The 10,629-nt window shown below is 43.6% G+C and overlaps 2 non-coding genes across 2 annotated transcripts; both read left to right on the top strand.

The window, feature by feature from the left end:
• The first annotated feature begins 945 nt into the window (after window positions 1-945).
• LOC114806246 lies at window positions 946-1,082 on the top strand. Its single transcript, XR_003754281.1, has one exon. It is a non-coding gene; the product is annotated as a small nucleolar RNA SNORA7 (small nucleolar RNA).
• Window positions 1,083-9,695: 8,613 nt separating this feature from the next.
• On the top strand, window positions 9,696-9,833 carry LOC114806257. Its single transcript, XR_003754292.1, has one exon. It is a non-coding gene; the product is annotated as a small nucleolar RNA SNORA7 (small nucleolar RNA).
• Window positions 9,834-10,629: the final 796 nt, after the last annotated feature.

Here is a 10,629-nt window from a genome sequence, read left to right on the forward strand (position 1 = left end):
CTGAGGATACTGCGGGGAAGGATAGGAAAGTAGGGGAGAGGGTTGGGAGCTGGGGGGGGATGGAGAAGGGGGGAGGGGTGACTTTGGGGAGCTCAGACCTGATAGTGTTAATTTTGGTAATGAAGAAGGTGGCCAGATCATTGGGGGTGAGGGATGGGGGAAGGGGAGGAACAGGGGGCCTGAGGAGAGAATTAAAAGTCTGGAACAATTGATGGGGGTGATGGGGATAGACGTCAATGAGGGAAGAAAAGTAGTTTTGCCTGGCAGAGGAGAGGGCAGAGTTAAGGCAGGAAAGGATAAATTCGAGGTGAATAAGATTGGCAAGGTGCTTAGACCTTCGCCAGCAACGCTCAGCAGCTTGAGCATGCAGCATGCTCATGCATGACATAGTGCAGCATGACACAGTGGATAGAGCACAGGCCTGGGAGTCAGAAGGTCATGGATTTTAATCCCAGCTCCTCCTCTTCTCTGCTGTGTGACTTAAGTCACTTAAATTCTCTGTTCCTCAGTGACCTCATCTGTAAAATGGGAACTGTGACTGTGAACTCTACATGGGGACAGGAACTGTGTTCAACTTGATTTGCTTGTATCCACTCCAACACTTAGTACAGTGCCTGCCACAGAGTGTTTAAGAAATATCATCAATATTAAGTGTGGGAAGTGGTGCAACCAATGGGAAAAACACAGGCATGGGAGTCAGAGGACCTGGGTTCTAATCACAGATCTGAACATACCTGCTGGGAGACCTCGGTTAAGTCACTTAACTTCTCTGCGCCTCAGTTCTCTCATCTGCAAAATGGGGATTCGATACCTGTTCTCCTTCTTATTTAGGTTGTGGGACCTGATTATCTTGTATCTACATTAGTGCTTATTACAGTGCTTGGCACATAGTAAGTGCTTAAAAAATATCAGTATTATTATTATTAATATTCTTAAGTTCTTGACCCCAACTCAGGATCTCACCTGGAGAGTTTCCAGTACTCTACCAGTCTGGGCTATGGGAGGGAGAGTCAGCAGAGGCCTACCCATTCCATTCCTAGCCTGAACAGTGGCTAGCGAGTGGAAGGCAATCTGCTACAAATCAAAACCCACCTATGCTGGGCAACAGCAGTATAGGAGAGAATCGAGGATGGAGACTCAAGTTTACCCTGCGGAAGATGGCAGTGGTAAACAACTTCCATATTTTTACCAAGAAAACTCTATGGATCCACTACCAGAACAGTTGCAGATGGAGGTGGGGCATTCTGGGAGAGAGGTATCCATGGTGTCACTGTGGGTCAGAGATGACTCAGCAGCATAAAGACAAGTTGCTTGACCTATAGTAAGTGCTTTACAAATACCATGAAAAGTCCCCATGAGAAACAAGAGTTGTGTCTAATCTTATTAGAGTGTATCTACTCCAGCTCTTAGCACAATGTTTGGCATACAAAAACCACTTAAGTTTCACAACCATTATTTGGGAATGTCACTGAACAATAATTGTTACCACATTTACAAAATTCTCTCTTTAAATTGGGATGAGTGTGTAGCAGATGGCCATCTGCCCTCCTCAGTAGAGGCTTAATAGAGCTTTTTCTGCATTTACTGACATTAATTATCCCCATCTTCAAAGTCCTTCTGAAACCACACCATCTCCAGGAGACCTTCTCATACTGATTTCTCATATACCCATCATCTTTCCCCCATCTTCCAATTCAATACTTTCTCTCTGCCTAAGTACACCCATTTCCCCAACCCTAATAGCACTTCTATATCAATCTTTGTACTTTATTTCTTCTTCTATCAGTATGTGTCTGTCCTGCTAAATTGTGAACAGGTAATAGGTATATTTATTGTATGGTACTCTCCTAAGCACCTGGGAGACTGGTCAGAACACAGTATAGAAGCGGCATGGTCTCCTGGAAAGACCACATGTTTTGGAGTCAGAGGTCATGGGTTCGACTTCCAGCTCTGCCACTTGTCAGCTGTGTGACTGTAGGCAAGTCACTTAACTTCTCTGTGTCTCAGTTACCTCATCTGTAAAATGGGGATTAACTGTGAGCCTCACGTGGGATGACCTGATTACCCTGTATCTCCCCCAGTGCTTAGAACAGTGCTCTGCACATAGTAAGCGCTTAACAAATACCAACATTATTATTATTATTAAAACCACCTTTTTATGGTATATGTTAGGTACTCACCATATATCAAGCTGTGTTCTAAGTTTTGATGTAGATACAAGTTTAACAGGGTTGAACACAGTCCCTGTCCCACAAGTACTTCATAGTCTAACTTGGAGTGAGGAAGATTTAAACCTCATTTTACAGATGAGGTAACTGAGTCACAGAGAAGTTAGGTGAGTTGTCCAAGGTAACACAGCAAACTAGTGGCAGAGTTAGGATTAGAACACAAGTTCTCTGCCGCCTATGCCTTTGATCTTTCCACTAGACCATGCTGCTCTTCATTTCTCTTGCTTTCAGGACTACTCTACTTGGGTGTTTGGTCAGCACATCAAACTTAACATCTCATATTTCCTTCTAAATCCTGTTATCCCAAATTTCCTAACTCTGACAGTAACATCTCCAACAAATTTGTCCCATAATCCTTAGCTTTTGTGTCACCTCCTGCTCCTCATCATTTTTTTAAACTCTTATATTTGGGGCACTGTTAAGGTATACTTATATATCAGGTGTTAGTACTTATTCAAATTAGTATGTCCTGGCTTAATTTCAGGGAAGTAGCAACTCCTGAAACTCATTTCACAGAGTGGGGTGAGTGCAATATCCCAGCTGGGCATGTAAGCCAGCAAGACAGATGGTCCCTCAGGGAAGTAAGGCCTTGGAGATTTATCATTTCTTCTCTTCATTCCCCAAGAGAATGGTAATTCTCTGTGGTGCAGGGGAAGGCTGAGGAGGAGAGAGAGTCAGTACTGCTCTCACAGCTGAGGCTCCTAGAGAAGACTACAAAGTGATGTTTCATTCTCCCTGTTGACTCTAAGCTTCTTATGAGCAGAGAATGAATCTACCAAGTCTGGAGTACTGTATTTTCCCAAGTGTTTAGTACTATGTTCTGCCCAGAGTAAGAGCTCAATAAATACCATTGATTAACTTTCTTCAGAAGACTGAATGGAAACAAGTGTCCAGTAGGATAGGTGTCATCTTGATGACAAGCCTGGAGTAAGGAAATATTGTAGCACCAAGGAATAGGCCAGGTGCATGGGGAAGGGAATGTCACAGAAGTTAGAACAATGTATACTTGTTTTAAATCACGGCCAGGATGCAGGTAGTTATGGTGTTTAATAATAATAATGCTGGTATTTGTTAAGCACTTACTATGTGCAGAACACTGTTCTAAGCGCTGGGGTAGATACAGGGTAATCAGCTTGTCCCATGTGAGGCTCACAGTTAATCCCCATTTTACAGATGAGGGAACTAAGGCACAGAGAAGTGAAGTGACTTGCCCACAGTCACACAGCTGACAAGTGGCAGAGCCGGGAGTCGAACTCATGACCTCTGACTCCGAAGCCCAGTGCTTGCATCAAGCACTCCACTTAGTCCAAAGGGTAGGTAGAATTACATCAAAACTAATCCATTCTCTGTCACACATGGGGCTCATAAATTGGGAAGCAGCATGGCTCAGTGGCAAGAGCCTGGGATGGGGAGTCAGAGGTCATGGGTTCTAATCCCAGCTCTACCACTTGTCAGATGTGTGACCTTGGGCAAATCACTTCACTTCTTGGTGCCTCAGTTACCTCATCTATAAAATGGGGATGAAGACTGGGAGCCCTACGTGGGTCAACCTGATGACCTTGTATCTACCCCAGTGCTTAGAACAGTGCTTGACACATAGTAAGTGCTTAACAAATATCAACATCATTATTATTATTATTAGTTGGGGGTGGACAGATAAAGATAACAGTAACAATGGATTTCAAACTTTAACATGATTTTACCATATGCTGTCTAGATTACAGAAATCTCTTGGTATTTAGCTCCATGTTGGCAGTGAAGATCTTTGGTCATAGTTAGCATTCCATGGTACAGACTGATGCATTGCTTCAGTTTTCTTCAGACTTCTCACCAGTCCATAGTACCTGGCTAGCTGGGTAAAGGGTTGGCAAGGTTTTGCTTGTCTTCTTGGCTAGGTACCCCAGCAACATGACCCTCAACCTTTGAATGGGTAGCCCTTAGGTCACTGACTGTTGTTGAATGGGAGAAAGGGGAAAGTGCCTGAAATTGGCCTGGTTCCTAGATTCCACAAACAGTACTCACAGAAGCAGTGTGGCCTACTGTCAAGAGCACTGGCTTGGGAGTCAGAGGGCTTAGGTTCCTGAAAGAGAGAAGGACCTGGGTTCTAATCCTGGCTCCACCACTTGTCTAGTATGTGAGCTTGGGCAAGTCACAACTTCTCTGTGACTCAGTTACCTCATCCATAAAATGGGGATTAAGACGGTGAGCCCCACATTGGGCATCCTGATTACCTTGTATCTACCCCAGGTCTTGGCACATAGTAAGTGCTTAACAAATACCATAATTATTATTATTATTGTTATTATTATTATTTCCAGCACATGCACAGGAGAGCAGAGACTGATCTGGGCCTGGGGTTGTTGGGGCACAATGACAGTGTCAATCAGTTGAGCACTTACTCTGTACAGAACACTCTTGTTATTGTTGTTTATGGTATTTGTTAAGTGCTCACTATGTGTCAGACACCGTACTAAGTGCTGGAGTAGATACAAGTTGATCAGGTTGGACACAGTCCATGTCCCACAAGGGGCTGGTAATTTTAATACCCATTTTATAGATGAGGTAACTAAGGCACAGAGAATTGAAGTGATTTGCCCAAGGTCACACAGCAGACAGGTGGCAGAGCCAGGATTAGAACCCAAGTCCTTCTGCCTTTCAGGACCGAGCTCTATCCACTACGCCATACTGCTTCTCTGTTGTAAGCACTTCCTGTCCTTCCTGTCCTGTCCCTGTCCTCAAAAAAAGTTATGTCAAGACAGGTTAAAGAAGAGATCTTAGAGGCTAGAGCCCCTTGACTCTCCCCTGCTCCAAATAAACAATCCTTAGTTACAAAGTGTCTCTTTAAGCAGTTGCAACCCTTATGGGCCTTGCAGTTGTGACACATTACGAATTAAACAATATAGATTGCATCAAAAAACACAGAAACCCCAGGTCAACCCATGAAGAATCTTTCCTGGGAAATGAAACTCTGCAGCAGTTGACTATATTCCCTTTTCTTTTGTAAAAACAAGTTGCAGTAATTTGAAAATCCTGAGCGCCACCCTCTTTCCCCTCACCCCCACGACCCCCGGCCACCTTAGACATTCTGAGATGATTGTAGAATGAATGGCTCACTTCCTTTCACTCTCCCAGTAACTTTAGGGGGATTATTCTGACTAATCAACTAAATGGCAGGTCAACAGCCATGGCTCTTTTCTTAGAAGTCCCGATATCCAGCAACGCAAATCTCTGGCCACGTCTTTATCTCCAGACAATCCAGTTTGGTTTTCTGAAAAGAAAAATCAGAAACTTTTCTGCTGCTCCCAACTCCGCCTTTGTGCGGAGTCCCTTTGTGGACTAAACAAAATTATGGTCCTCAGTAAATGCCACCTAAAAATATACCACTTGGTAGTGGTGTTGGAATCATGGGTACTAGCCCAATTTCTTCCCATGGATACAAGCACTCAATATTATTGCTAAGTTAGTCCTAAAGTGTTTTTCAAGTCCTTGGAATTAAAACACTGGATTCCATTCAATAAGAACAGCTCCATCACCACACTCAGTGCCCAGCTTTGGGATATCAGGTTTGTGTCAGCAAATAGAACCCTATAAATAACAGAATTTCAGCACTCTTCAGAGAAATTAGAGGGGAGGCCACCCAGTCCATGCCCTTGCCCGGGAAGACTTCTCTCTTCTGCCTGTTGTTTGATCCAGGAGCCTCTTGAAGACTTCCAATAGAATCACTGTATTTGCATGTTTCCAGGAGGACATGTTTTATCCCAGGTGGAAAGTATCCTTAATTTTCCTGATTTTTAATCTCAGTTCTGGTCAATGCATTACATAGATGATTTTTTTTTATTTTCTTTATTTATTTTCAAATATGTCCCTTAAGCCATTCCCTGGTCAAGTCCTATCCAAGGCTGAGGCTGAGAGGGGTAGGGCAGAGACACTGAGGGGAGCTCCCAGCATCACTCTTACTAACAGTAATAATAATAATATTGATGGTATTTGTTAAGTGCTTACTATGTGTCAAGCACTGTTTTAAGCACTGGAGTAGTTACAAGATAATCAGGTTGGACACAGTCCCTGTCCCACATAGGACTCACATTCTTAATCCCCATTTTACAGATGAGGTAGCTGAGGCACAGAGAAGTTAATTGACTTGTCCAAAGTCACCCAGTAGACAAGTGGCGAGGTTGGAAATAGAACTCAGGTCCTTCTGACTCCCAGACCTGTGAGCTATACACGAGGCCACGCTGCTTCTTCCCTGATGGTGTTGGGTTTGCCAGCCATGGCCCCCTGGCATCATGTGGCTCCCCGTTTAGACTGTGAGCCCTATCATTGGGCAGGGATTGTCTCTATCTGTTGCTGAATTGTACATTCCAAGTGCTTAGTACAGTGCTCTGCACATAGTAATGAATGAATGTGGCCTGAAAGGAAGATGAATTTAAAGAATGGAACCATCTACCTGGTCACTTCAGTGGTCTTATAGCTTGGGCTGCTGCTTTTCTTCACACAAAACCTCTTCATATAGAGTTGTCTTCCTTATTAAAATGAGACACTACTGATGGTATGGCTGAAAAGCAGCATGGCCTAGTAGTTAGAGCAAAGGCCTGCAAACCAGAAGGACCTGGATTTTTATCCTGGATCTTCCACTTATCTGCAGTGTGACCTTGGGCAAGCCACTTCACTTCTCTATGTCTCAGTTACCTCATCTTTAAAATGAGGATTAAGACAGTGATCCCTATGTAGGCTATAGACTGTGTCCAATCTGTTTAGCTTGGATGTACCCCAGCATTTAATACAGTGCCTGACACATAATAAGTGCTTAACAAATACCATTTAAAAAAGACCAATGTGGGATTCACAGTCCTAGGGCATTGGGCACACTAAAATATTGTACCTTGATGATTATTTTGATGATGGTATTTGTTAAGTGCTTACTATGTGCCAAGCACTGTTCTAAGTGCTAGGGTAGATACAAGATAATCAGGTTGTCCCATGTGGTGCTGTCAGTCTCAATCCCCATTTTCCAGATGAGGTAAGAGGCGCACAGAGGAGTTAAGTGACTTTCCCAAAGTCATACAGCCGACAAGTTGCTTCTTTGGCTCTCTGGTTCCTTGCAAAACTTTTACCTGAAGAGAGCCATTCTCTTCTTGATAGCAGTGTGCCATGAAAGTCTGTCTAAGAAATCAAGTCCCAATTTCCAGCTGGGATGCAGAATTGTCTGAGACTTTGTTTTTCCGGGTCCTTAAAATGTTTTCTCTACCCTTCTTGCTTTTGGCTTCCCAGTTTCAGCTCTTCATTCTGCAGCTATAATTCATTCTCCTTAGTTGTCCCTCCCAGGGTAGCAATTCTAAAGTGAGAATAGTTTCAACAGCAAGACATCGACTACATTTCAGAATTATATATTCCAGTCCTGTCTACTCTAGCTTTCTAGACTAAGCCTAGAACCCTATGGGATGGCACAACTCTGCTTTTCAGTTTCAATCAATAAAGTAATACTATTAATTGAGCATGTAGTGTGTGCAGAGCACTGTCCTAAGCACTTGGAAGAGTACAATTAATTTGCAGTATTTATTAAGCACTGAGGAGATACAAGATAGACCCTATGGGATGGCAGAACTCTGCCTTTCAGTTTCAATCAATAAAGCAGTAGTATTGAGCATGTAGTGTGCACGGAGCACTGTCCTAAGCACTTGGAAGAGTACAGTTAATTTGTGGTATTCACTAAGCACTGAGGAAGATACAAGATAATCAGTCTCTGCGCCCCATGGAGCTCACGGTCTAAGTAGAAGGAAGAATAGGTATTGAAAACCCCATTTTACAGATGAGGACACTGAGGTCCAGGGAAGTTAAGTGACCTGTCCAAGGTCGCATATCAGGTAAATGGCAGAATTAGTTTAGGACCCAGGTCCTCTGATTCACAGAACCATACTTCTTCCACTCAGCCACCCTGCTCTGACAGAAGATAAGATCCTCAGCACCAAAGCACCTGACCAGTTCTTTACCAAGAAACATACAATTCTTAATGTGTGAGGGAGAACTTAAGTTTCTTATAATTTAGCAACTGTTTGTTTAATTTATCTCAGCACTGTTCTTTTGTTCATCTGTAGATGAAACTCCAGAATCTTGTTATTGACTTAATACTGCATATTTTCAGACTTCAAAGATCTGAACTTTCAACAACTGGTCTGGCCCTCCTGGTAGACCTGATTTTGCATAATAATTATGGTACTTGCATAGGAATACATGGGAATAAGGAGTGAGTCACCCTATGCTAAATGTTGAATGAACAATCTCACATCTCTAGAATACCAGGTAGTTCCTTGAAGCATTAAATTGGAAGGTAAACAGCAGAGAAGCATTTTGGAATAGGGGGAAAAGCACTGGCCTTGGAGACAGAGGACTTGGATTCCTAATTCTGACTCTGACTTCTGACTCTGACTCTGCCACTTGTCTGCAGTGTGACTTTGGGCAAGTCACTTAAATAGTAATCATGGTATTTATTAAGCACTTACTATAATAATGGTAATAATAATAACTGTGGTATTTGTTAAGCGCTTACTATGTGCCAAGCACTGTTCTAAGCCCTGGGGTAAATACAGGGCCATCAGGTTGTCCCACGTGGGGCTCACAGTCTTAATCCCCATTATATAGATGAGGTAACTGAGGCCCAGAGAAGTTAAGACTTGCCCAAAGTTACACAGCAGACAAGTGGCGGAGGTGGAATTAGAACCCAGGATCTATGACTTCAAAGCCCGTGCTCTTGCCATTAAGCCATGTTGCTTCTATACTAATAATAATAATAATGATGATGATGGCATTTGTTAGGCATTTACTATGTGCGAAGCACTGTTTTAAGCGCTGGGGGGGGATACAAAGTGACCAGGTTGTCCCTTGTGGGGCTCACAGTCTTCATCCCCATTTTACAGTTGAGGTAACTGAGGCACAAAGAAGTGAATAACTTGTCCAAGGTCACACAGCACATAAAGCCGGAATTAGAATCCAGGTCCTTCTGACTCTCAGACCTGTGCTCTACTCACTAGGCCTAGCTGCTTTGGCTTAGTTCCCTCACCCCAAAAGTGGGATTTCACAATTCGTTCTTCCTCCTACCATCATTATTAATAATGAGCTAAATGGTATATAATGGACTGAAAGTGCCAACACCTTCAAAACGAAGAACAGTGAGAATTTTTCTTGTCTGACCTAATGAATCACAAATTAAACTTGGAAAAATGAGTTTTTCTGTTCAGTGACAGGTGAAGGGAGGTGCAGGAGACTGAATTGAGCTGGTGGTGGGTGGAGTCAGCCTCAGGTCTCCTGCTCCACCACAACAGGCCTGGAATTTCTACGGAATATTCAGTGGCAATTATTGATGTTTTAAAGTGTTTAGAATACAGTTCTAAACCATCATGTCATGACTCTCATCACTGTGTCATTTCTAACCTGATCAACTCTGAATTACCATTCTTCAATGATAGTTATTACCTCTCAGGATTACACCTGGAGAGTTTCCAGTCCTCTACCAGTCTCAATTATGAGAGGGAAAGTCAAGCAGAGGCCTACTCATTCCATTACTAGCTTGGCCAGTGGCTAGCAAGTGAAAGGCTATCTGCTACAAGTCAAACCTACCTGTTCTGGGCAGCAGTGGCGTGGGAGAGAGTCGAGGGCAGAGACTCATTTACTGTACTCATTTACGCGTTTATGCCCCAGTTCCATATTTTTCCAAGTAAACTCTATGGATATACCACCAGAACGATTGCAGATGAAGTGGGGCGTTCCGGGAGAGATGTGTCCATGGAGTCGCTATAGGTCGAACAAGACTCATCAGTATGACAACAAACTGTAGTTATGAACACAGCCACTTACTCCCTCTACACAAAACTCTCCTTCGCCCCCCGCCCTCCAGAGACGGCCAATCAGTAGCCCCCCTCAAGAGTTCTAATCCTGGCTCTGCCACTTGTCTGCTGTATGACCTTGGGCAAGTCACTTCACTTCTCTGGGCTTCAGTTCCCTCACCTCTCAAAGGGGGATTAGAGACTGTGAGCCCCACGTGGGACCAGGACTGTGTCCAAACCTATTTACCTGTATCCACCCCAGTGCTTAGTACAGTGCTTGGCACAAAGATAAGCGCTTAACAAATACCACAATTATTATTATTATGATTTATCCCAGGTCACCATGTTTCACTTGGACTCCCTCCCAAAACTCCCTTCTCTGCCTTCCATTCCTCCCTAACCACCAAACTCAACACTCACAACCTACCTTCATTCCATCAGTCATGCTCCACCAACCAGAGTCAGAAAGTCATGGGTTCTAATCCCGGCTCCACCACTTGTCTGTTGTGTGACCTTGGGCAAGTCACTTCTCTGGGCCTCAGTTCCCCCATCTGTAGGGGAGCCCCATTTGTGAGCCCCAT

The sequence above is a fragment of the Ornithorhynchus anatinus genome, chromosome 21, assembly GCF_004115215.2.
Source record: "Ornithorhynchus anatinus isolate Pmale09 chromosome 21, mOrnAna1.pri.v4, whole genome shotgun sequence".
NCBI classification, from domain to species: domain Eukaryota; kingdom Metazoa; phylum Chordata; class Mammalia; order Monotremata; family Ornithorhynchidae; genus Ornithorhynchus; species Ornithorhynchus anatinus.